The sequence below is a fragment of the Pleurodeles waltl genome, chromosome 6 (assembly GCF_031143425.1).
Source record: "Pleurodeles waltl isolate 20211129_DDA chromosome 6, aPleWal1.hap1.20221129, whole genome shotgun sequence".
NCBI lineage: Eukaryota > Metazoa > Chordata > Amphibia > Caudata > Salamandridae > Pleurodeles > Pleurodeles waltl.
Genome location: NC_090445.1, coordinates 1,318,923,637 through 1,318,951,631, shown reverse-complemented (window position 1 = coordinate 1,318,951,631; position 27,995 = coordinate 1,318,923,637).

Genomic DNA, 27,995 nt, shown 5'->3' with positions numbered 1-27,995 from the left:
AATGTTAGTGGCATGAGGTCTATCTTTGTGGATTTGCTGGACTGAATAAGTAGCACCCATATTCAGAGGATGCCACCCAAAGGTTTGCTCAAACTCAGTGGTTCACAGCAACTAAGGGCCAGATGTAGGAAGCCGTTTGCGCCATGCGAACAGCCTTCTGCGATGCACATTCACAATTTGCGAGTCGGTACCGACTCGCAAATTGTGAATGCAACTCGCAAATAGGAAGGGGTGTTCCCTTCCTATTTGCGACTCGCATCGCAATGCAGAATTGCTTTGTGACCGCGAATGCGGTCGCAAACCAATTTGCAATTACCACCAGTGGCACACTGGTGGTAACTCATTCGCAAAAGGGAAGGGGTCCCCATGGGACCCCTTACCCTTTGTGAATGTTGGCAAAAAGGGGTTTTCAGAGCAGGTAGTGGTCCAATGGACCACTGCCTACACTGAAAAAACTAAATCAAGTGGTTTCATTATTTTTTTTATTTTGCAACTCTTTTTCCTTTAAGGAAAACGGGCTGAAAAATAAAATAAAAAACTGCTTTATTGCAAAAGCAGTCACAGACATGGAGGTGGGTCTTTGCGACCCCATAGCGAGTCGCAGACGGTGTCTGAGACACCGTTCTGCATCAGGATTTGCAATTCTGAAAAAAAACTTAAACTTAAATTAGAATGGCTCTTTAGTCCCATTTTGGGCAGGATTTTTCGGACCCAGGTGACCGTTCCAAGGGTCTTATGTTTACATCTGCAGGTAACGTTTATCAAGGATCTGGAGGTTTGTTACCATAAGCCTCCTCAACATCGACGATGCTGGCTGTGTCCTCTGCTTTCTATATCGCCACAATATATTGGAGTTTTTTGGCCTGTGCACATCACATTAGCAAGGAGAAAAGCCAGCTGAGCAATGCAGTCATGCCATCCTTTCTGTAAAGATCAACAAAAATAGTTTAATTGAAGTTAAAACTGCAAAGACCTTGACCAATCTCTTGTCCACGACAATCTCTTGTCTTTGGTCAACACAGCAAGTGGGTTCTGACCACTGAAGGAGATACTTCCCGGATTACAAGTCACATGGTGCAGTGAGTTATCTTTAATACGGTCACATAATGACTGTAGGGATGGAGATAGGGGCTCCCTCAGATATCAGTATTATTTCACCTTCAATACCTACAGGGTTCTGACTGCGCTAATGTTATCTGTGTTATTCAATGAGAAATATCTCAACATTTGCCCTTGGATCACCAGGCTGGCCTGCGCCAAGTCTGTGTATCCAATCTTACTACATCACGTCCTGCCAGTTATCGCTAGTACAGTTCAGTTCCTAAAGCTCCTGTTTGGATCTGCCTTCCAATGACAAGGAAAATGACTTAAAATGTTATTTTGGCATTTTACTTCTGGTACAATTTGCATACAACTATCCATAGAGCGTCTGTCTGTAGCACATGATGAAAACCTCAACAGAGATTTTGGACTCCATAAGGGGGAACACTTTCCACTGACTCTCCAAGATGGTGGGGAAGGACCAACCCCTATGTCCTGACCTTGACACTTGTGGCTGCTAGGAGACCGAAAGTGCAACAACTGAGTTGTGACTGCCTGTATACTGGACAAAATAATTTGTAATTTCTTGGACTGCCACTACAATCAGTGGTGGTAGATGTTAAATTGTGCACTTTATAAGTACTAATAGCAAATGTCATATGATTATGAAAAAATATTGTGGGTACTGTAAAATTGGAAGTTTGAACCTCTTGAGAGTGTCTGTAGGACAAACGTTTCTTCTTCTTCCAATGTGTACCTTAATATTATGACAATATTAATACACAATATATGAAAAGGCACTGGTTTGCAAAAGATTGCAATTAAGAGTCCAAAACTGGGTGCATAGTGAAAATAGTAACACCTGCTTATGCTTTTGGGTGTCATTACATTAAATATTGTCAATTTGAGGTTTGAAGCAGGGAATATAGGCCCTCATTCTGATTCTGGCGGGCGGCGGAGGCCGCCCGCCAGAATTCCGCCCTCCAAAATACCGCGCCGCGGTCAAAAGACCGCGGCGGGTATTTCAAGTTTTCCCCTGGGCTGGCGGGCGGCCGCCAAAAGGCCGCCCGCCAGCCCAGGGGAAAACGACCTTCCCACGAGGATGCCGGCTCGTAATCGAGCCGGCGGAGTGGGAAGGTGCGACGGGTGCATTTGCACCCGTCGCGTATTTCACTGTCTGCCAAGCAGACAGTGAAATACTTGTAGGGGCCCTCTTACGGGGGCCCCTGCAGTGCCCATGCCATTGGCATGGGCACTGCAGGGGCCCCCAGGGGCCCCGAGACTCCCCCTCCCGCCATCCGGTTCCCGGCGGGAGAACCGCCAGGAACTGGATGGCGGGAGGGGGAGTCGGAATCCCCAAGCCGGCGCAGCAAGCTGCGCCGGCTTGGAGGATTCCTGGGGGCAGCGGGAAACCGGCGGGAGACCGCCGGTTTCCCTTTACTGACCGCGGCTAAGCCGCCGCGGTCAGAATGCCCCGCGGGGCACCGCCGGCCTGTCGGCGGTGCCACCGCGTCCCGCGGCCCTGGCGGTTCTATACCGCCAGGGTCGTAATGAGGGCCATAATGTATTAACATGTGTCTTGAAAAGTAAAGATAAAAATGGCTTCTAAATATCATGTATATTAGCAGATAAATATGTTCAAATTTAACCGCTAGCATCTTGGTTTAGTTTGAATAACTTTTATTAAAGGATGTACACATGAAAAAATCCCACGTCATAAACCAGATATGCAGATTATTACTACTGTTGATGGAAGAGGATGGGGCGTCAGGGCTCATTCAAGGCTTTTCCTCTAGCATGTCGTGGCCCCTCCCCACGGCCAACAATAGACATAATTAGCATATTACACTTTGCACATTTTCATCTATACTCTCACCTTAGTGTAACGAGGATTGAGGGGGCAAGAATTATGGTGTGCATTGTGCAATGCTCACCATAATTGTTGAACCTCAGTGCCTTTTCTGTTTTGTGTTGACTGAACCACACCAGCCTTTAACGGGGGTTTGGTAATTGAATATCCTGAGTTTTTCATGATGTAGCACAGTCATCCTTCACGTATACATTGTGCACTTTAAGGGGCTTTGGGCAGGCCCTTAGCCAAATTTCCTTTGACCATGAGAAGCACGGGTTGCACGCACGGCCTGCCTGACCTTGCATTGATCATAATTTACTAACAGTAAGTATCATAATCGGAAAGTACACAAGGACTAGAGTGAGTAATTTGTATTTGGCCTTTATAAACTTATCCTCAGCATTTGATTGCGTACTACACAAGAAGCTATGGGATATCTTAAGCAGAATGGGGGTAGAACCATCAATAATTCAGTTCGTACGGGACCTGTACACAGGATGCAAAGCAAGAGTAAGGTATGGGATAAAAGGGGAATGCACTAGGCCTTTTAGTATACATAGAGGAGTTTGCCAAGGCTGCGTACTTGCCCCGCTTTTGTTCGCACTATACATAAACAATCTAGAATCTGAACTGACAAGTAGATGCAAAGATCTCCCCCAAATAGGCAACCGTGCTGTCCCGGTGCTACTCTACGCAGATGATGCAGTTCTTATGGCCAGGACACCACTAGCCCTCCAAAAACTTTTAACTACCTGCATAACTTTTATGACAGACTTAGGTCTTACAGTTAATCGTTCCAAAACTTTCATAATGAACTGTGGTAGAAAACAGTTAAGATTAAAAACATCACTATTAACGGGGGAAAGGTCGACACAGCTCGAACATTTTCATACCTGGGCATAATGTTTGATAAAAAAGGGTTTCTGGGCACATTGTATGAAAACGAAAAAAGATCAGATCACCAAGACAACGGCGGCTCTGATAATCTTCTCAAAAAAGTTAGGGGGGATCACCCCACTGAACATGGTAAAAATCTACAGAGCCAAGTGCACCCCGGCCGCTTTGTATGGATCAGGTAATTGGGGTTATATTAATTGTAAATCGATCCAGACAGTGGAAAATGATTTCCTCAGACATCTGCTAATGGTACCACATGGCACATCATCGTACATAACCCACGCGGAGCTAGGGGTCTAATTTTTATCTAATCTGATAAAGATACAAACATTGTTATTATGGCACAAAGTGTGGTCTTCTGAGTACACTGGACTTAACAAAACTATTTTATCTGATTGCATTGCCTCAACATACTCGTTATAAGTTCCTTGGCTGAGATATATTTTGACCTTTTTCGAAGGCATTGGTAGTAAAGAATATTATACAAACCCGGAATCACTGGAAAAAATAACTAGGAAGGAACTGAAGGCATTAACACTGAAGCATCTAGAAGTACGTCGCTGGGAAGTAGAATCAAAAAAGCCCAGTGCAATGTCTAATCAATTAATTCGGTCTGTGGAGGGCATGCAGCCCTATCTGGCAAATGTGGTAAACTCTCGGAACCGCTTTGTTCTTACAAGATTAAGGTTAGACACCTTCCACCGTTTAGTAACTTTTCCGAGCATGAATGATTGGAGCTCAACCTTAAGGGCATGCCCCTGTGACGCAACAGCATCCCAAACTACGATTAACGTGGTTTTATTCTGCAAATTTTATACAAAACAGAGAAAGCGTTTTTTAGTTCCTCTTTTAAGATCGCTTAACTTGCGTCAGTGCCGTAGTGCGTATATTAGCATACAGGTCTTACCCTCTATTGAAGTGTGTGGAATCTTGGCAAATTTTTTATGTTCTGTATTAATTGCAAGAATGTCCATGGGGCATTGGTGCAAATTTAATAAGGTCATTTATCCATCTGTGAACGGACAATTGATTTTATGTATTTTATTTCCACTATTTATATTTTATTATATTTAAATTATTTTATCTATTTACTGTGTTATTACATGTAGATGTGTTTTTATGACACTTTTATGACTTGCTGAAAGTCGAATAAAGTTTTGTACTACAACTACTACTACTACTAACAGTCTACTAAATTTCATGCAGATTCATGAAACTTATAAGTTAATTATTTGTTTTTCCTCCAATTATCTTTGCCCACCCTCCACTTAATAGATCCAATTAAGACTTGAGTGACATAATATCGTGATGTATCTTTAAGGAGATGAGGCTACGTCCTTAGAAGACCTATAGAATGGTGATGTGTGATCAGTTTCCAGGAATCCACACAGCTGTTTCCTGGTACTGACAAGGCTGGTGGTGAATAAATGAACCTCCTCACCCTACTTACTAGTCAAAGGTAATCATTAAAAATCGGTGACGAGTTGCCCTTTTAAACTAAGCCCAAGAATCCTTGGTGCACTAAGTGTATTGCCTACAGCTTTCCTATGAAAGGTGCTACAAGTAAAGTCAACCTGCAATTTGGAGACCACAACTGACTTTACCATGTGGAGATCTCTTCCATGACTGCGAAGTACCCTTTGGTAAAGTTTTGTGAAAAGTCGTTAAATGTATTTAATTTAAAAATAAATATCAACAATATTTTAATGTTAAATATTATTCTGAATTAATTTTATATTTCTACTTCAAATGTAGAACAAAATAGAAAAAAATGCAACAGCACTATGAAATAAAGTTGTACTTAATGCAAATATATTAAATTAAATTATTTTTTTCTGAAGTTTAAAATGAAAAATATACTCCTACCTGAAAAGATAAATTTGAATGAACATTAATAATTATTAAAAATGATCTATAGAATTAATTAAAATTAAATTATTAAGTTCAATCAAATGTAATGTTACATGATGTTTTAAATTGAATAGGAAATTCAATATTTTATAATTATATCATAATTTTGTACTTACGGGAGAGTGTTGCAGGATCAGTGGTTGGCCATGTATAGTGCAAGAGTTACTATAAGATTGTAGGTTAATACTAAAATTAAACTTACTACAAAGCCTTAAGTTACTAAAAACGTGCAGTTTGTGAATACCAAAAAGTAGTAAGCTTAATCAAAAGTGTAACCTTACTCAAAGGTGTAAGTTACTTTTGTGAATCAGACGCACTCTATTTACCATGATTCTGCATGTCACTTTTAGCACAGATTTGTTATCTCTTTGTTTGCATACCATCTTTGAAATTGATGGTTCTAGGCCCATTAGTGACATTCATGCTAAACCTTTAATTTCCCACATAATTAATTCTGTGCAATCTGTTATTATTGTGTTATAGTGCAAATTTTCAGTGCGCCTCCACCTTTTCTCCAGATTGCAGGGGATCCATCCATCAAATGGAGGACATGTTTAAGTGATTTAACACATATCTAGGTACTCTTTGTGGCTACAAGTATTTTTCTGAGGGGAACAAGTTCTTGCTGGAGCACTGTTGGAAAGTTACCCTTTCTGCAGAGTCACCCCAGATTTTAGCCTTCAGTACTATATTTGGGCTGAACCCATTTTAATTGGCCACAGGAATCTGTCCAATTAACTCCTGCCAACTATTGATAAAGTGCTTGTGCTCTCCTTCTCAAACGTGGTAAAATTGGCATACAACTAATTTACACATTAGTTTACTTATAAGTCTTTAAAATTATACTATGGGCCTGATTCTAACTTTGGAGGACGGTGTTAAACCGTCCCAAAAGTGGCGGATATACCACCTACCGTATTACGAGTCCATTATATCCTATGGAACTCGTAATACGGTAGGTGGTATATCCGCCACTTTTGGGACGGTTTAACACCGTCCTCCAAAGTTAGAATCAGGCCCTATATGTACTGAGGAGCCTGTAAATTAAATGTTATAATAAGGCTGCAGCATTCATTGTGCCATCTACTAAGGAAGCACTGAAAAACATGCCTCAGGCTGCCATTGGAGTTTCTAGTACAGTTTAAAACCTGCCATGCATAAATCTTTTGCCATTCCAACATTGGCCCTCATTCTGACCCTGGCGGTCGGCGGAGAGACGGCGGTCGGACCGCGAACAGACCGGCGGTATTAAAAATGGCATTCTGACCGCGGCGGTCCCCGCCGCGACCGACCGCTACTTCTCCACTCCGACCGCCACGGCGGTCATGACCGCGGGGCTGGAGTTTGCGCACTCCGGCCCGGCGGTCGTCCCAAGACCGACAAGGGTATTATGACCCTGCCTACCGCCGCGGTTTCTTGCGAGCGGGAACCGCCGTGCGAACCATGGCGGTAAGCACTATCGGGGCCAGGGAATTCCTTCCCTGGCACTGATAGGGGTCTCCCCCACACCCCACTACCCACCCGAGTCCTCCCCCCACACCCTCCACCCCCCTGCCACCCCCCAGAGGTGGTACGAACCCCCTCCCCACCCCCACCCCGACATGCACATACATGTACCCCGACATGCACACACCCCCAACATGCACATATACACCCCCCCTACACACACATACACAACGGGGACACATACCCGCACACATACATGCCGACATGCGCACCTGCCGAACAGCACACATTACCCATAGACACAGCAGCACCCCCCGCCCGCATACACGCACTCACACACCCCCTCTACACACTCACACGCACACCCCCATGCACTCCCACATCACACAACACCCCCCCACCCCCTCCCCTCACGGACGATCAACTTACCTTGTGCGTTGGTCCTCCGGGAGGCGACGGGAGCCATAGGGACGTGACCGCCAACAGAAGACCGCCAACAGAAGACCGCCACACAGAAATGTGGGTCGTAATTCTGTGGGCGGTGTTCTTCTGGCGTGGCGGTGGAGGTTGACCAGTCTCCACTTTCCCGCCGACCGCCAGTGTGGCTGCTGGCGGTTTTCCGGCGGAACGCTCCCAGCGGTCAGAATGCGCACAGCGGCACACCGCCGCGGTCGGCGGTCTTCACCGCGGCGGTAACTCAGCGGTCTTGAGAAAAGACCGCCAAGGTCAGAATGAGGGCCATTGTCCTTTTTAATACTTTGAAGGAAACCCTAAGATAGGCCCTAAAGGTTCACAGGGCAGCGTGCATGGTATTCAAAAAGTAGTCCTGGCAGTGAAACAAAACCCAAAGTAAATTTTTACTGTGGCAAGTCTAGCCTCACATAAACTAGTACTGGTTTACCATGTTACATTTAATAAGCAATAAATTCCGTTTGGGAACAACTATAGTTATGTCATCCACTTATGTTAATCACAGTTTAAAATCCCATTTGAAGGTAAAATTGGATTTTAAATACATTTTTTGAAATGTACTTTTATTAAGATGGCATTAACCTGCCTATTATTTCTGGAGCATTACTATGAGTGGCCAACTTCCTTCGGCTGTTGATGGCTCCCCCACTGCCTAATGTATATTGGAGCCAGACAATAGACAAGGAGCATGGGTGTAGAAGGGAATGTCTCTTCGTGACATGATGGCTGGGGAGGAGCTGGGTCCTGCCCTGATTATACTCCAAAGGGACCTGCACCAGCACACACAAACAGACCTGACACCGACCTGCCTTTTGTTTCACTAGTCCCTGAAATCAAAACATTGCTGAATCTGTGAAGATTCAGAAGAAGGACTGCCCTGCTGTCTGAAGCCTGAATGAAGACTTGACTTGCTTGCCTTTAACAGAGGATCACTGGAGTGACTAAAAAGGCCAATCAGCTGACCTCCTGTGTGAGCTACAGGGACAGAACAAGCTGTCATCGGCCATCTTCTGCATGTTCCCTGCTTTTCCTGCTGACCAGTTCCAACTGGAACTGCCCTAAGCCATACTCCTGGCCTCTGCTGGAGTGACCCCTAACCCCAATGAGGTGCCCCTGGGTCCGGACCCTTGTCTGGTGTCAGAGTGTACTCCTTCAGCCCACAAACTGCAGACTGGGCACTTAATAACTTTATCTGAACTTTTCTGCAGAACAAGCAGAGGCTACCACTGGACAACTGCAGAGCTTCAGCCGCTGACATCCAATTGCCTGTAGGCAGTTGGTTTTCCCCGCTGAAGGGATCCTGACTTCAAGAAAAATATCTAAGTCTGAAAGAACTAACGCCAAGCTTCAATCCCACCGCCTTCACCCATCGACAATGCATTTGTAGCCTCTGACATTGATCTTCGCCTGCTCAGAGCTTTCACATCCTCAACCCCCGGGCCCTGAACCTACTCCCAGCACCAGTATCTCTCCAAGGTCCTTCTCCTCAGCTGCCCGCTGTCACAAGCCCCTCTTCGTATCCAGCCTGTAGCAAAACCGTGCAATAACTTTGGCTGACAAGGACTTTTCAACAAAAAAACATTCTTAGTGTGAAGGTAAAACTTTCCATCAGGCAAACTTGACCCTTGTATCAGGCCTGCACTGCCTACTGGTCAGCCTTAACTTTGACCTAGTCCAACACAAACAGTGCATGGTTGGCACGTTGCTCTTTTTGGCATCATTTTAATTTGAACTTTAAAAATTCAAATCTTTGGTTCTGCCAACTGGACTTTTGGCATTTTAGTGTAATTTTATTAATTAAAATATTCCCTATGTTACTAAATTGGTTTGATCATTCTTGTGTTGTGTTTTCACTTTATAACTGTTTGAGTGTTACAAAAATACTTTGCACATTGAGTCTTAGTTAAGTCTGACTGTTTTGTGCCAACCTACCAGAGGGTCAAGCACATCATTTTGTTTTACAGTTGTGAGTCACCCTGGCAAGAATTAGGATTATTTCTTGATGTAGGCTCTCAAGCTCTTCAACAAATAACACAATTTCTAACAAGCAAAATGTAGGGTTTGAAGGTCAGGCAATTTATAAACATTGACTGCTTTATGAGCGATCAGATGAAGGAAGTAACATAGATGAATACATTTGAAGGAATATATCAATAGAAAGTCTTCAACTGTAGCATTCTGGATTCAAAAAGATTAGGGAGTTCAGACTCTTCCCACAACAATATAATGTGTATATGATGAGCTGGATAGACTTTACAGAAGTCCATATTGTGCCTAATACAGCTTCAACAGATTTCACTTTCCAAGGATCTCCTCTTGAGGTATGGCACCTATCCATTGCATGTCATTTTTTAACGTACTACAGCTCCAGGCGTAACATGAATCGAAGGTCATTGGTAGAGTATTAAAGAGTTAACTAACCCTGCTGTACTCATTCTCTTATCTTGCCGTCAACCACGTGTTGAGGAAATATAGTGAAAACCAGGGTCACAGTTTTGCTTGCAAGTGAATTCATTTACTGTCTTACAATATACCTTCTAAATTAAACAGAATTTCCTGGGAGGCTACATTAAATGCAATGCTACAAAGTGTAATTCTTGCTGTGACCCTGGTCTAATTTCCAGGTCTTTATGGTGGCAAACTAATGACCCCTGCCATCTATATAATGCACTCTGGCCCACCAAAATTGCACAGGGCTCTGGGTGAACCTTTATTACAATTAACATCTTCATTTTACAAACCTATGAATTAATGGTCAGGTTTTACATAAGGAGACTAGGTCAGTCAAGAGGTGTTTTAATTCTTTATTTCTTTATTATCTCATTGCTTACTTATTCTAAGGGTACAGATTTGCATCCATCACAGCACATAATTGAATGTGAGGGCTTGGAAGGCAACCAGAATCATTTTCTGAACATGATTTATTCTTAATAACAAACAGTGAGTGTGAGAGATTAGGATATTGGTTGACTGGGGTGCGAGCCTTACAGAGTGAACCACAAAAAGTAACTTATTAACCTGTGACTAACCCTGGGTAGCTTGGCAAAAATGCAGTCAGGCTTCACTTAGAGGTAGCGTGTAAAGTATTTATGCAGCACACAAGCAGTAATAAAGTAAAAACACAATAGAAAAATAAAAAACTAATTTGGAAAAACAGAGTAAATTTAAATACATTATTTCACATTAGAACAACAAAAAACAATCAGTAGAACTGGAGCTATGGAGTTTTAATTTTTTTACTGCAAACTAGCGTCTAAAAGCTTAAAGCACAAACGTGGATATCTCGTCACATTAGACAAGGTCAAAGTCAAAAAATACTGCAGACCAGAATGTTGTGCTGTACGGATACAAGAACTGTATTGGGCTGGGGCAGTGCTTACCTGCGTACATCAATGGAATTCTGGGAGGAAGAATCTGAGAAAGTAAAGTTCCAGGGGACAGGGCTGAGGGATGTGTTCGCGGAGGGAGCATCATCCTTCAGACTTAGGCCCTCATTCTGACCCTGGCGGTCGGTGATAAAGCGGCGGCCAAGCCGCCAACAGGCCGGCAGTCTAAAATATGCAATTCTGACCCTGGCGGGAACCGCCGACACAGCCCGCCAACTTAACACTCCGACCGCCACAGCGGTACAAACAAACAGCGCGGCGGTTCCCGCCAACAGCCCGGCGGCAGACAAAGTACCGCCCACCCTATTACGACCCACCAATCTGCCACCTTTTCCGGGGCGGGAGCACCGCCGATAAGAACACGGCGGAAACAGACTACGAACGTGAAAACGCTCACCTCTACGCACTCCACGCGAGATTCCGGCAGTATGGAGCCAGAGTTACAGGTCATCCCCGCACTCCTATTCCTCCTCATATACCAGGAGCACGCCCGGCGGCGCGGAAGACATCGGTGAGTACTGCACCTACGACACAGGGGAGGGAAAAGATTACCGGCACACACCCACCCAACCACACCCACTACAACACACACATCAATGCATTCCCACAGATCACTGTCACAACCCACAAACCACCCCCCTCCGAAATAATGCAAAGACCAAAAGAAGAGATCATAAACGGGCAGATATATTGAAATATGTACGCCATTAATCCCAAAAAATAAATAAACTATGTACAAAATATATACAGCTACTAAATGTAGTCCAACCACTGTCCGTGGATCACAGGGGTCCTGTGCAAAGGGGCAAGGCCCAGTCCCACGACAAGAACTCCACGGAGAGAACACTGCAGGGGCATCAGAAAGAAAATAGGACAGGCACCTCAGGGGGAAGGGAAGGGGGGGCACCTCAGCCACTTGAGTACACGACGCCAGATCCACGAGGGGACTCCATGACCACTGGGCCATCCTGGGGAGAGCAAAGCCACAGTCCATACAGTCCATACAGTGGGTGGCCTGCCCACTGGGCCATCCTGGGGAGAGCAAAGCCACAGTCCATACAGTCCATACAGTGGGTGGCCTGCCCACTGGGCCATCCTGGGGAGAGCAAAGCCACAGTCCATACAGTCCATACAGTGGGTGGCCTGCCCACTGGGCCATCCTGGGGAGAGCAAAGCCACAGTTCATACAGTCCATACAGTGGGTGGCCTGCCCACTGGGCCATCCTGGGGAGAGCAAAGCCACAGTCCATACAGTCCATACAGTGGGTGGCCTGCCCACTGGGCCATCCTGGGGAGAGCAAAGCCACAGTCCATACAGTCCATACAGTGGGTGGCCTGCCCACTGGGCCATCCTGGGGAGAGCAAAGCCACAGTCCAAACAGTCCATACAGTGGGTGGCCTGCCCACTGGGCCATCCTGGGGAGAGCAAAGCCACAGTCCAAACAGTCCATACAGTGGGTGGCCTGCCCACTGGGCCATCCTGGGGAGAGCAAAGCCACAGTCCATACAGTCCATAACAGACCCCACTGCCACTGGAGGAGGCAAGTTGGCCAGAGGACATCCTGCAGCCCTGCCCGAGATAGATCCTGCCCTGCCACGTCTGCCAAAGGGCCAGCGGTTCTTGCCCTGAAGGGCCCAGTTCAGCGGTTCTTGAGACGGCGGGGCCCAGTTCAGCGGTTCTTGAGACGGCGGGGCCCAGTTCAGCGGTTCTTGCCTTGAAGGGCCCAGTTCAGCGGTTCTTGCCTTGAAGGGCCCAGTTCAGCGGTTCTTGCCTTGAATGGCCCAGTTCAGCGGTTCTTGAGACGGCGGGGCCCAGTTCAGCGGTTCTTGAGACGGCGGGGCCCAGTTCAGCGGTTCTTGAGACGGCGGGGCCCAGTTCAGCGGTTCTTGCCTTGAAGGGCCCAGTTCAGCGGTTCTTGCCTTGAAGGGCCCAGTTCAGCGGTTCTTGAGACGGCGGGGCCCAGTTCAGCGGTTCTTGAGACGGAGGGGCCCAGTTCAGCGGTTCTTGCCTTGAAGGGCCCAGTTCAGCGGTTCTTGCCTTGAAGGGCCCAGTTCAGCGGTTCTTGAGACGGCGGGGCCCAGTTCAGCGGTTCTTGAGACGGCGGGGCCCAGTTCAGCGGTTCTTGCCTTGAAGGGCCCAGTTCAGCGGTTCTTGCCTTGAAGGGCCCAGTTCAGCGGTTCTTGAGACGGCGGGGCCCAGTTCAGCGGTTCTTGAGACGGCGGGGCCCAGTTCAGCGGTTCTTGCCTTGAAGGGCCCAGTTCAGCGGTTCTTGCCTTGAAGGGCCCAGTTCAGCGGTTCTTGAGACGGCGGGGCCCAGTTCAGCGGTTCTTGAGACGGCGGGGCCCAGTTCAGCGGTTCTTGAGACGGCGGGGCCCAGTTCAGCGGTTCTTGCCTTGAAGGGCCCAGTTCAGCGGTTCTTGCCTTGAAGGGCCCAGTTCAGCGGTTCTTGAGACGGCGGGGCCCAGTTCAGCGGTTCTTGAGACGGCGGACGGTCTATGGCCAACTGCTAAATGCCTGGTGGTGCTCTCCTGGGCAGCGGGGATGGTGCTCCTTCACTGCCCACCTGGGCTGTGGGTGGTGGGGCCCTCCTGGCCAGCTGGGCTGGGTCCTCCCTGGGCAGCGGCTATGGGGCTGGTGGTCTCTCCCGGGGCAGCTGTGCCGGTTCCTCCCGGGGCAGCGGCTATGGGGGTTGTGGGCTCCTCCTGGGCAGCAGGCCTGCTGCCTGACCTCTCCAACTTGCTGCCCTTGCCCTCCTTAGTCGTCGGCCTGTGGCCCTTTCCTCCCTTTGGAGCTGTGGCTGGTGACTGTCTCTGGGTGGTGTCCGGGGAGGATGTAGAAGGCGGGCTCCTGCGGCGCCCCTTCCGCCTTCTGCTCCTCTTCCCAGGGGGTGGGCTGGCTGTCCCCTTGCTGCTGGGCGAAGATCCAGACATGCGGGCTGGCGGGCTCCAATACCCCTGCACCCTTGTCAAGGGGGCTGCAGGGCTGGTGGTGGCTGAGGTGCTCTTCTTACCCCGACGAGAAGGAGGGGGGGGCTCAGGGTCAGGAAAGAAGTTAGTAGTGGCGAGGAAGAGCTTCTTGGGACAATGGAGAGTGGTAGGTACTGTGGGAATGGGAGTGGAGGGAGAGGATGTGGTTGTAGGTGAGTCACGTTTGCTGTCTTTGGGTGCAGGTGCAGGAGGGATAGGCTGTCGTGAGGTGGATGGCTGTTGGGTGGGTGGGTGGCTGCGTTTGTGTGGTGTGGAAGAGGGGGTGACAGACACAGTGGGAGAGGACACAGGGGACGTGTAAATGGCAGTGGGGGTGGTGACTGCACTTGTGCGGACTGGAGTGGAGGGTGTGCTGGTGATGGAAACACTGGCTGATGGTGAGGTGAATGGAGGTGTGAGTGTAGACGTCACAGGGAGGGAGGAGGGAGACGAGGAGGTGGGGGTCACAGAGGTGGTAGTGACTGTTGGCATGTCTGCATCGGAATGTTGCGTGTGTGAATGTCTGCGTGATCTGTGGTGCTTATGTTTGGATGAGCTTCTCTTGGGTGTTGAGGTGTGTGCAGGCTGGTCTGATGGTGTGGGTGGGACAGGCAGAGGAACAGGAGACTGGGAGGAGGGAGTTAGTAGAGGCAGGCAGGAGACAGGGACAATGGCTGCCGTCAGTGCTGAGGCCAGAGCCTGGAACGATCGCTGATGGGCAGCCTGACCCGAATGAATGCCCTCCAGGTACGCATTGCTGCGATGAACCTCCCTCTCCACCCCCTGGATGGCATTCAAAAGGGTAGTCTGCCCAACAATGAGCGTTCGGAGGAGGTCAATGACCTCCTCACTGAGGGCAGCGGGGGTAACAGGGGCAGGGCCTGAGGTGCCTGGGGCGAAGGAGATGGCCGGCTTCCTGGCAGAGCGGGCACGGGGCGAACGCGGAGGGGCTGCTGGGAGGGCGGAGATGGTGCGCTGGGTGGCGGCTGTACCTGTAATGGCGGGGGGCACGGATGGTGCCACCCCCGCAAGGGAGCCCCCTTCCGAGTACGTGTCCGTGTCGCTGCAGGGTCCAGTCGTCCCCGTCGTGGAGCTCCCCTCGCCCTCCGTCTCACTGGTCCAGTCTGACTCTGTGGCATGACCCTCCTGGGCCATGTGAGATGCAGCTCCCTCCTGCCCCGATGCCACTTCTCCTCCGCCTGATGATGCTGATGCACACAAGCACAGAAAGACAAACAAAAAGGGGGGGGGAGAGAGAAATAAAGGCATATTGAGTACATGGATCTCCGGTACAGTTAGCGGACATGACAGACACAGATGCCCCCTGCACTAAGTTGCGCACTTGGGGTACGCTACGCATTCCGTGGAACATGGCCTACACGCCTAGAGTTGACAACTGCACCCATGGATGACACGGCCCAGGGATGGCTGTACTGACAAACTACTGAGGGTGGTGGCTGGGGACACAGGGGCTTACGGGGGTGCCCAGCCTACAGATATCGCCCTGGCCTAGGGGGACCCCCAGCCCTCCTCCCCCACCCAGACACCTCCACTGCGCGACAACAGAGTAGATAATGCTTGTACTCACCCCCTTGTGTCTGCTGTGCTGCCCTCACGCGCCCATCCAATTCAGGGTAGGCCACCGCCAGGATCCGGAACATCAGGGGGCTCAGTTGACGGCAGGCACCCCGCCTACGTTGGGAGGCCATCCCCAGCAGAGACTCGGCGGTCTTCTTGGTCCCGCGGCGGATGTCCTCCCACCTCTTGCGGCAGTGGGTGCCCCGTCGATGGTGGACCCCCAGGGCCCGGACTTCCTTGGCGATGGCACGCCAAATCCCGATCTTCTCATGGGCGCGGACCTATGTGACACGTACAGGGAGGGAGAAATACCACGTTCAAGTTACTCAGCATTTTCCTTTCCATTGGCCCAACGCCCCCCATCCCCGCCAGGCCCCCCGCCAGGCCCCCCGCCATGCCCAACATGCCCCCCATCCCCGCCAGGCCGCCCGCCAGGCCCAACATGCCCCCCATCCCCGCCAGGCCCCCCGCCAGGCCCAACATGCCCCCCATCCCCGCCAGGCCCCCCGCCATGCCCAACATGCCCCCCATCCCCGCCAGGCCCCCCGCCAGGCCCCCCGCCATGCCCAACATGCCCCCCATCCCCGCCAGGCCCCCCGCCAGGCCCAACATGCCCCCCATCCCCGCCAGGCCCCCCGCCAGGCCCCCCGCCATGCCCAACATGCCCCCCATCCCCGCCAGGCCCCCCGCCATGCCCAACATGCCCCCCATCCCCACCAGGCCCCCCGCCAGGCCCCCCGCCATGCCCAACATGCCCCCCATCCCCGCCAGGCCCCCCGCCATGCCCAACATGCCCCCCATCCCCGCCAGGCCCCCCGCCAGGCCCAACATGCCCCCCATCCCCGCCAGGCCCCCCGCCAGGCCCCCCGCCAGCCCCAACATGCCCCCCATCCCCGCCAGGCCCCCAAGCCAGCCAGTGGCCCCAAATCCAGATTGAATTAAACTCACTTGTTGGTCTGGAGGACCGTAGAGTAATGCATACTGGGGGAGGACCCCATCCACAAGTTTCTCCAACTCCTCTCCAGTGAAGGCAGGGGCCCTTTCCCCAGTCGCAGCAGCCATTGTCCCTTCCAGACCGAGGTCACAGCAACACTTGCAGTATAGGTCCTCTCCTGTGAAAGTTCAAGTCGCAAGTGGATAAGTAGATAGAAAATGGCGGTCACGTCCGCGGCGGTGCGTACCGCGGCGGTGCGTCCCGCCACCGCCGGCGCCCTTCGCCATTGGCTCCTGAAACCCATAGGCTTCAATGTTAACCAATGCGGCTTCGCGCCGCGGTCTTCGCCCGCCGCCCGCCGCGGTGTGCCACGCCAGCGCATTGACCTCACATCCCATTGTCACACTTCACAGGTCAGGCAGCCGCCATTTCCAGGGCCCACATGGCTCAATTTCAACTGCGTCACACAGGCCTAGGCCTTGCATAGCCACTCAGAGACGCCATTCACTGCATAGAGAATCGTATACTGTGCTAGCTGTGAGTACGTACCTGTGGGTTGCTTGACTGTGTGCTCCATGTTGTCCTTCCTAGGCACCGTCCGCTGGGTTGGGCGAGGAGACGGATGAATCCTCCCGTGTACCGACCGCTGGTGGACCTGTCGACAATGGAAGAACGCCACATTATCCTGACCTACCGTCTTAACCGTGCCACTATCCATGAACTGTGTGCCCAGCTGGAGCCCGACCTGATGTCCCCCATCCGCCAACCCACAGGGATTCCCCCTCTGGTGCAGGTCATGTCAGTACTACATTTCTTGGCAAGTGGGTCATTTCAGACAACCGTGGGAATTGCTTCCGGGATGTCTCAGCCCATGTTTTCAAAGGTGTTATCCAGAGTGTTGTCTGCCCTGATGAAATCCGTGAGGAACTACATCATTTTCCCTGAGGTGGGCGAATTGGCTACAGTGAAGGGTGATTTCTACGCCCTTGGACATATTCCCAACGTAATTGGTGCCATTGATGGGACCCATGTGGCTTTGGTTCCCCCAAGAGACAGGGAGCAGGTGTACAGGAACAGAAAAAGTTACCATTCAATGAACATCCAGGTGGTGTGTTTGGCTGACCAGTACATCTCGCATGTAAATGCCAAATTCCCAGGGTCAGTGCATGACGCCTACATCCTCAGGAATAGCAGCATCCCTTACGTGATGGAACAGCTACAGAGACACCGTGTATGGCTAGTGGGGGACTCTGGGTACCCCAACCTGTCGTGGCTACTGACCCCAGTAAGGAATCCCCGGACCAGGGCAGAGGAACGGTACAATGAGGCCCATGGGCGTACTAGGAGGGTGATCGAACGCACCTTTGGCCTCCTAAAGGCCAGGTTTCGCTGCCTGCATATGACCGGTGGATCCCTAATGTACTCACCTAAGAAGGTGTGTCACATCATCGTGGCCTGCTGCATGCTTCACAACCTGGCTTTGCGCCGCCAGGTGCCTTTCCTGCAGGAGGATGGTCGAGACGGTGGTGTTGTGGCAGCGGTGGAACCTGAGGAGAGTGACGAGGAGGAAGACGACGGGGCTGAAACAGACAACAGGGACAGAATCATTGAACAGTACTTCCAATAGGACACAGGTAACATTTCAAAGATAATTTAGTAAATGTTAACTACTCTGCAGCATCTCTGCTGCCTGTCTATTTGCCCCAGTGTATGATGACTGAGTTTTGGCTTTTCCCTCCCTATTTCAGATCTGGGGTCCCCACTACGAGTCCTGTGCTTCCTTTCCCCATGGACTACAGCTTTGTGGCAGCTGTTTGTTGACTTCACCATGTACAAGGACATATTTGCACTGTCATGTCAATTACAATCTATTGAAATCACAGCCAGACTCCTGATATTTTGGTGCAAAATAGGTGTTTATTGAAGTGCTCAAAATGGGATGGGTGGTTTCAAGTGGGTGGGGGCTATGGTGAAGGAATGTCCATGGCAGAGTCCAGAGTAACAGTCACACAGGTGCATTGTCCAGAGGCCTGTGGAGAGATGGAGCATGGGCAGTTCGAGGATGGACAGGGTGACAATGTGGGACAGTGGGATGACATCAGGTGGTATCCATTGCTGGCGGGGGTCTTGACATCCTACTCTGTCTTCTTGCGAGATCTCAGGGCCCTCTTGCGGGGTGGTTCTTCTCCTGCAGGAGGTGGGGGTCTGGTGGGCTGCTGCTGTGCGGGGGCCTCCTGTCCACTAGCGCCGGCGGAGGTGGATGGCTGTTCTTGGTCCAGGCTAGTGGCAGGGGCCCTTGGGTGTTGTTCAGTGTCCGCCCTGCTGTTTACGAGGTCCTGCAGCAGCCCTACCATGGTAACCAGGGTGGTGTTGATGGCTCTGATGTCCTCCCTGTACCCCCGATAGTGTTCCTCCTGCAGCACCTGGATCTCCTGGAACCGGGCCAGTACCGTCGCCATCGTCTCCTGGGAGCGGTTGTATGCTCCCATGATGGTGGTGAGGACCTCGTGGAGAGTGGGTTCCCTGGGCCTCTCCTCCCCCCCCTGTCGCACAGCTGCCCGCTGAGTTGCCCTGTTTCCCTGGGCCTCTGCCCCCTGGCCGGTGTGCCCACTACCACTGCCCCCAGGTCCCTGTTGTTGTTGGGGTGGTGGGTTATCCTGGGTGCCCTGTAGTGGTAGACACACCGCAGATTGACGCGCCCTGGAGACAGAGGCATGGGCCCGCTGGGTGGGAGCTGTGCTGGTGTTCCCAGAGGGGTTAGGGTCTATAGTGGCCTGTGCCTGTGTGAGGGGAACCGACTGTCCAGAGGTCCCCGATGGTCCGGGCTGGTCATCGGTGTCCAGATCGACAGAGCTGCTGTCATCGCTGACGGCCTCTTGGGTGGGGGGTGTGGAGAATTCTGGCCCCTCCGCCGCGGTGTGTTGACGGTCGGGTCCTGCAGGGGTATAGAGGTATGGTTATAGTTTCAATGTGTGGCATATGGGTGTATCTGTGGGTTCCCGTGTCCCCAAGTGCTGGCATTCGTGTGTGGGGGCTTTGGTGAGGGTGGCTTGTGGGGGGGATGTGTATATGCATTGGGCATGCTTTGGTGATGGGTGTCCATGCTTAGTGGACGCATGCAGGCCTAGGTTTTGGGATGTGTGGGTTGTGATGGTGAGACATTGGCGGGGAATAGGTGTGCTGGGGGTGGGGGTGAGGATGGTGGTGGGGGTGAGGATGGTGGTGGGGGTGAGGGTGGGGGTGAGGATGGGGGTGGGGGTGAGGGTGGGGTTCGAGGATGGGGGTGAGGGTTGGGGTCTGATTTGGCATGCAGGTGGGGGGGAAGCAGTATTGAAGCTTCAACTTGCCAGTATCCATTCCTCCTCCGACTCCTGCGAGGCCGTCAGGATGCAGGATGTTCAAGACTTCCTCCTCCCATGATGTGAATTGTGGGGGTTGAGGTGGGGGTCCTCCGCCAGTCTTCTGCACGGCGATGTTGTGCCTGGATACCATGGAACGCACCTTCCCCCGTAGGTCGTTCCATCGCTTCCTGATGTCTTCCCGATTTCTGGGGTGCTGTCCCACTGCGTTCACCCTGTCGACAATCCTCTGCCATAGCTCCGTCCTCCGGGCAATGCTGGTGTATTGTATCTGTGTGCCGAACAGCTGGGGCTCTACACGAACGATTTCCTCCACCATAACCCTGAGTTCTTCGTCTGTGAAGCGGGGTTGTCTTTGGGGTGCCATGGGGTGGTGTGTATGATGTGTGGGGTGGAGTATGTGTATTTAAGTGAGTTGAGTGTGGTGGTGTGTGTTGTTTTGTGTGTGGATAGTGTGTGGGTGATGGTGTTGAGTGGCTGTGGCTGTTATGTTTTGGATGCTGGTGTCTCGCTCTTGTCTTCTTTACGAATTTTTAAGCGTAGGGGTTTGTGGGTGATGTGGGTGGGTGTTTTATATTGTATTGTGTGTGTGGGAGTGGTGTGTGTATGTGTATCAGGTGTGTGGGATTCAAATCGTCCAATGTGGGTGAGTTTTGTTAGTTTGTGTGTATTCTGACCGCGCCGGTGTGTCCCGCCAATGGAATACCGCGTTTGAATGACCGCCGCGTGGATTCGTGGGTCGTAATGGCATGGGCGTATTTCTGTTGGCGTGGCGGTGGAGGTTTGGTCACCTCCACCTTTCCGCCGACCGCTGGTCTGGCGGTCTGTTGTGGCGGTCGGATTTTCGGAGGTTTGCCTTCTGCGGGTCAGAATGACCGTGGCGGGTTTCCGCGACCGCGGCGGGATTATGGAGGATTTCTGACCGGCGGTAGGCGCCTTTTACCGCCGAGGTCAGAATGACCACCTTAGTTGCTAAAATGGAAGTTGAAAATCTCCAGTGGGAGGAGAGAGAGGGCTGTAACCAAAGATAGTTCTACAAGGTTGGGTACCTTTTTGGTGAACGCTTGCTGAAAAGGATTTGCTGCTGCGTAGAAGGACTTAATGAGAGAAGCAGCAAGGTCAATCCGATCAGCGATGCACCTTGGGCAGATAGGCGAGCAGGTTGGTCAAATTCTTCTCCTGGTTCTCATAGCACTTTTAGCCCAAAATTTGCCAAATTCCTCAGGTTTGGCTTTTGGCCATCTGGGCACTTTTAGCACCACAACCAAGGGTTCAGGACTGGTGGGATTCCTCTTTGGGGTTCAGGACTCACTCAGGATGGGTGCATGTGCATGTGCAAGATGGAGGGAGCCTTTTATGGCCCGTGGCACTGAACAGGAGGCCAACCAAACAAGCCCCTGGGTGAAAAAGAAGTTGGAGGGCTCAACAGGAGGTCTGGCCTCTGAGGTTTCAAGGCAGGCTCCATGTAGCAAAGCAGTCCTTTCAGGTACAGCAGAAGTCTTGCAGAGTTCACAGTAGATCACAGCAGCAGGCAAGCCTTCCACAGTACCAGTAGAGAACTGAAGAATGGATTAAAATGTTCAGTTTTTATACCCTGGTGCCCTTTTTCTGGAAGGTGGAAGAAGCTTCGGAAGAGTTTGTTGGAAGTAAATGGAATTTCCTGACTCCTCTGCCCTGGCTCCTAGTTGGCTGCAGGGTCAATACAGGGTCATCAGTCCCTTAAAGTGTAAGTGGGCTGTGCTCAGCTCCGCACCCCCATCCTATCTGCAGATGACCTATTGAGACACACCGAATCCTTCTATTGTGTGGCTGTCTGTAGGAATTTACAAAGTGTAACTGTCAGCCACACCTAGTCATGTGAAGTAAGACAGTCGGCAGGCAAAAAGTGGTATTTTCAAAATGGATATAAAAAGTCTGACTTTTCCATTAAAGAGTGTTTATCATTACAATTTCCAGATGTAATTAGAAATTACAGCCTGTAAAATGTAATAAGAAAGCCCCAATGTAATCCTGTGGGAGGGGTAGGCCTCACAGTAGTGAAAAACAAATGTAGGAGTTTTTCACTACTAGGACATGTAAAACGTAAAAGTACGTGTCCAGCCTTTTAATTACATAGCACCCTGCCCTATATGCTACCTAGGACCTACCTTAACGGTGCCATATGTAATAAAAGGGGGGTTCAAGACATGGAAATGGGTTCAAATACCAAGCTGACATCAAAGTTTAAAACTGCATTCTGACTACAATGGCAGGCCTGGGACATGTTTTAAAGTGCTACATAATTGGGTGGCACAATAAGAGCTGCAGGCCCACTGGTAGCATTTAATTTACAGGTGCTGGGTATATGGTATAGAACTCTACAAGAGGCTTACATGTACATTAAATATGCCACTTAGGTATACGTCAATCAATCCAAGTTTATTGGAGTGAGAACAAATAGTTTAACACTGGTTAGCTTTGGTAAAGTACACAGAGTCCTAAAGCCAACAAAAACTAATTTTAGCAAGTATTGAAGGTAAGTAGGGATGGTGTTTGTGGGAAGACCACTACAAGATTGGCAGCTCTAACAGTCAGCATCAAGACAGATGGATGACATGGAGAAGATTTTTGAGTTTTTAGGTCAATACTCCTTGGCATCTTTCACTGAATGCTTGTCCTTGCAAATAGGAAGGTATTGTTTCAGTCAAAAAGAAGGTGAATCATTAATGGGCAGTATTTGTGACATACAATGTACAACAATCTGGTTTCATACGCGGATATAGAAAAGAAAGCTAAGATTACCTAAGAAAGCATCAAGTATACATGTGGCAACAGGGTATTACTTCCTCGATAGAAGAAGATGAATGTTCAAACTCCTCATCTTCCAAAAGTGTTTCCTAAAGTTTCTGCTTTGGCATACTCAGAATATTGGACATTTAGGCCCTGATTTATAATTTTTGGGGCAAACCTGCACTAACGCAGTTTTGCACCAAAAAGTTTAGCACCGGCTTGCACCACTTCTGTGCACCATCCAGGCACCATATTTATGGGATGGTGCAAGCCGGTGCAAAGGGTAGGCTAGTGTAACAAAAAATGATGTTAGGCGCGTGGGGCTGGTGGTATGGAAGAAGGGGGTTTTGCACCAAAAAATGACGTAAGGCAGGATAGAGTAAAAAAATGACTCCAATCTGCCTAGAGTCATTTTCTGACGCAAAGCCATCCATACCACATGACTCCTGTCTTAGGAAATACAGGAGTCATGCCCACCACCCCAATGGCCAGCACAGGGGACTAGGGTCCCCTGGCCATGGCCATTGAACCCTGTGCCATGTATGGGGGCCCATTTCATGGGTTATAGGTCCCCTAACGCCTGCCCTGACCCAGATGTTAAAAAAGGGGCAAATCAAGCTTTGCACCATTTTTTTACCTCTCGTGCACCATTTTTGCACGGGAGTATAAATATGGTATCAAGGCCATAGAGTCATTTTTTGCACGGGAACGCCTACCTTGCATCTCATTAAGGCAAGGTAGGTTTTCACGTCCCAAAAATTACTTTAACTCCATAAATTTGGCGCTAAACGGGTCTATAAATATGGAGTTAGTTTTGCCCCGAATTAGAGTAAAAAAAATGACCCTAATTTGGTGCAAACAGAGTATAAATATGCCCCTCACTGTTATAAGAGGCATGCCAACCATCACTTAGCCAGTACACAGTCTGCAAATATGGTGTGCCCTTCATTCCTCTGTCAACATGGGCCTGGTATGATTTTGTGCCATGTCACTAAGCTCACACTGAGGTGCCAAATTGTATTAATTAATGTGCTATATGCTAACAGTTGTCATACAAGGCTACTTCTACCTAATCTTGTGTAAACTTTTGTGGCTATTGAATGTTGAATATTTGCCTCTGCCTATCTCTTGTGGGCTTTATGTGACTGATAGATACCTCTGAGGACAATGCTTGCAGATGCTTTTCTCCTAAATTGTGCTGTGTCCTCAAATGGGATATTTGAAAGGTACATTAACTAAGGTCAAAACTTATAAATCAGAAATCAAATTTGTAATCATATCTGCATTTTTTGTGTTGGTTAATTAGTAATTAAGAACTTAATTACTGCTTTTGGCTAAGGGAATTGTAAGTGGGCCTCCCAATGACCTATCTCCTTTTAACAGCTTCATAGGCTCTTCAGTTTTGCTTAAAAACTATAACTAAGTTGAGAAATGAGTCTCACATGTCTCCCTTTCTCCACTATTCCAGAGTGTCCCCTGAATCTTAGGTAAATCACATAAGAACGGGTCCCCCGTGATAAGTTTACACAACGCCTTATCAGTCTTCAAGAATCTCTTTGTCATTATTTGGCATAGCAACCATACATTTGCTTCTCAATTATATATGCTATTTATCTGAAAAAGGAGTGGTAAAATGAGATCCAATTATTTGCTCATTATGACCTTTATCCGAACAAGGTGTGGTAAAATTAGATCCAATTATTTGCATATTATGATCTTTATCTGACCAAGGTGTGGTAAAATTAGATCATATTATCTAATTTAATTATTAGTAGCTGAACGCCATGTGAGAATTGTTTTCTAAATACTTATTCTAAAGTGACATGAGTTCAAAGGCTCCCTATTGACTAATTGTTCCCTTATACTTGAAAACACTAAAGATACCTTTAGTTCACATTAGTCTTTGTTAAAACTCCTCCATTGAGTGGTTGATGTGTTTTAGGTCTTCTCAGGACCAATACAGCGGCTATTGGAGTTAAATACTTTGAATGTGAGATATCAAACTGATTGTTGAATTTAAGATAACTAACTCAGGCAAAGAGTTTTAGAACTCTACCTGAAAGTTGCCAACTTCAGCCCTGTAGTATCCTTCTCTGATTGGCCAGCCTCTGGCAGCCTGGCAAGCGGGCCTTGATGAGGTGTGAAGTGGCCTGGGTTGAGGACAAATGGAGTGCCTGGGGGAGTGTTAGACTTGGCATCATTGGATTGGTCTCCCCTAACTTGTTTGCCTCTACTTCCCAGGTTGTTTCGGTGTGCTGGACTCTGTTTTTGCTGCTTTGTTTGCTCTGGACACTTTAGCACTGCAGACCAGTGCTAAAGTGTAAGTGTTCCCTATATAAAGTATATGTGTACATTGCCTTATCCATGATTGGCATATTTGATGTACTGGCAAGTGCCTAGTAAAGTGCAGTAGAGGTGCCCAGGGCCTGTAAATCAAATGCTACTAGTGGGCCTGCAGCACTGGTTGTGCCACCCACATTAGTAGCCCTGTAAACATGGCTCACACCTGCCACTGCAGTGTCTGTGAGTGCAGTTTCAAAACTGTCAATTCGACTTGGCAAGTGTACCCACTTTCCAGGCCTAAACCTTCCCTTTTTATACATGTAAGGCACCCCTAAGGTAGGCCCTAGGTAGACCGATGGGCAGGGTGCAGTGTATGTTAAAGGTGGGACATGGCCTAATGTGTTTTACATGTCCTGACAGTGAAATACTGCCAGATTCGGTTTTCACTGTTGCAAGGCCTATTCCTCTCATAGGTTAACATGGGGGCTATCTTTAAATGATATTAAAATGCAGATTCCCCTTGGGGGGAGCAGATAGACATGTGGAGTTTGGAGTCTCTGAACTCACAATATAAAAATACATCTTTAGTGAAGTTCGTTTTTAGATTGTGTGTTTGAAACTGCCACTTTCAGAAAGTGGGCATTTTCTTGCCTAAACCATTCTGTGACTCTGCTTGTTTGTGTATTCCCTGTCTGGGTCACTTTGACAGTTGGGCTGTTTGTTCCTCTCCTCTAGACAGTGACACAAGGGGAGTTGGGGTGTAGCATGCATATCCTGATGGGCCATCTGGGCTGAGGGGAGGAGAGGAGTGGTCACTTACACCTGAAAGGGCTGTGCCTGCCCTCACACAATGCAGACTCCAAACCCCTGGTGTGTGTCTGGGGCCTGGCCTGGGCAAAGCAGGATCTTGAATACAAAAGAGACTTTCCTTTGAACTAGGCCTACTTCAAAGGCAGAAAGGGGTATAAGAAGAGTACTTCTGAAACCAAGAGGAACCTCTGCCAAGGAAAAGAGCTGGAGAAGGAGGAGTACTGCCCCTTTGCATGTGACTGTGCTTTGATTGGTTGGCCTGCAATAGCTGCTTCTGCCTGAGAGAGGACAAAGACTGACTTTTGTGTGATTTCCCACTGGTGAAGAATCTCCAAGGGCTTGAATTCAGCTTGCCTCCTGTTGTTGAAGTCAACCAGATCTAACCTCTGAGATTGATATATTGCCATTTTGGATTTTTGGAGAATGATGCTCCCTGGGATTGACTTTTGCCACACTCCCCAGGAAGTGGTCATCTAAGAGGGTGGTGGCCTGCCTGTGATTGAACAGTTGCCAATTCCCCCCATTCCGACGCAGGCGCAAGGATAAATATGGCAGAGCGGCACCCACACTTCAGATCACTACAAGGAACAAGACAAGAAGAAGAAAAGCTACCCTGCTGGACTCCTGACCTGCACCTGGACACTGCACTCTGAAGCACCGCACCAGCTGCACAATTAGGCTTCCCCACAAAAAGGACTTTGCCTGTCTTCAACTGGTTCAAGAAGGGACTCCTTGTTTGTTACAGGTAGAAAATAGCTGACCAGATTCCCCTGCATCAAAACCTGAAGAAACTGAACAACTGACCATTGCCCAGTGGTCCTTTTTGGATCTGAGCCTAGTGCATTGTGGGAGTTGGGGTCCTAACCCTCAAGGAGCAATGCAGAGCTTCTGGAAACTTGGAGTAAGTTGTGGAATTTCTAAAGGACCTTCAAAGACCTTCTAGAAGAAGATCCAGAAGTTTGGAGAAGATTGGAGAACTTTTGGAAAAATGCTCCATAAAGGGACTGACCTGATTCTGTGAATCAAGTCAGTTTACGTGGACCCCGAACGGGGCTGACTTGTAAGTTCGCTCTGCTGAAAAGCTATGGAGCCCCAGACTTCCAGGATTTTACAGGTGTCTTCTGGAAAAGCAATCTGATGACATAGACTCAAAATCAGCCTTCAGACCATCAGCCCCGCAGAGGCGATCAGGACTGTCGCTGCTGTGGTAGTCTGACTGCCACATAAAGACCCTGGCAGTCAGACCACCAGGGTAATGCCAGCACCACTGGGATCCATGATCCTAAAGGCCTGGCAGTGGCAGAGGTCGTACTACACCAGAGAAGTGCTGCATGCATTGCTGCCCTGCAGATTACAACCTCGTTCTCCACCACCTTTGGCAGAGAACAGGTACAGAGGACCACAAGGGGCCCCTGGATTGCCCATGCACTTGGCATGGGCAGTGCAGGGGTGCCCCTTTCTCAGCACCGTCCCAATGTTCACTATCTGCTCTGTCAACAGTGAACATTGCGAAGGCGCTGGTGCACCCTGCGGCTGCAGCATTGCCGCAGGTTCGATTGCGAGCTGGAGAAAATGCTGACCCCTGTTTCCCACCAGGCTGGTGGACTGAAACCTTGGATTCCTCCCGCCAGCCCAGCAGGAAACTCTTAATGGGTCTGGCAGGGAGGTAGCCTGTGTTATGGCACCCCACCATCGGAAGTTCGGCAGACAGTGCAAACCGTCCGCCGAACTCCTAATGAGGCCGTAAGTACACATGTAGAATCTTCACCGAAGTCTCCTGCAACGCAGATTCAAGGAAGGGCTTCAAGGAGGTCAGCTTCATCTGTGACTTTATCCCAGTGTGAGAGAAGACTGCGAAAAAAAAAGTAAGGCCCCTATTTATGGGAAAATGACAGCGTGATGCTGCGCAAAAATTGGCAGCGTCAAGCTCCGTCATTTTTACAACATAGGGATGCGCCGTATTTAAGTGAATACAGTGCACCCCTGTGTTGTCCCCTGCACTAGCGTTAAATTTAGCTGCCAGCGCCAATGCAGGCATCCTTGCACCATTGTGAAAGGATGTCTGCATTGAGGGGTGTGATTGTTTATGTGCGAGAAGGTGCCCCTTCCGGCACATAAACAATAATTTTTGGCATTTTGCTCTTTCTATGAGTGCTCCAGAATGCAGCATGCATAGAAAAAATAAAAAATTACAAGGAATAAAAGAGTTCCTCATTGTTGTGCCTTGCTAATGACACCCCTGGGAGTGGCGTTAGATTTTGGCGCTGTCTCAGGTTTACAAAATCTTGAAA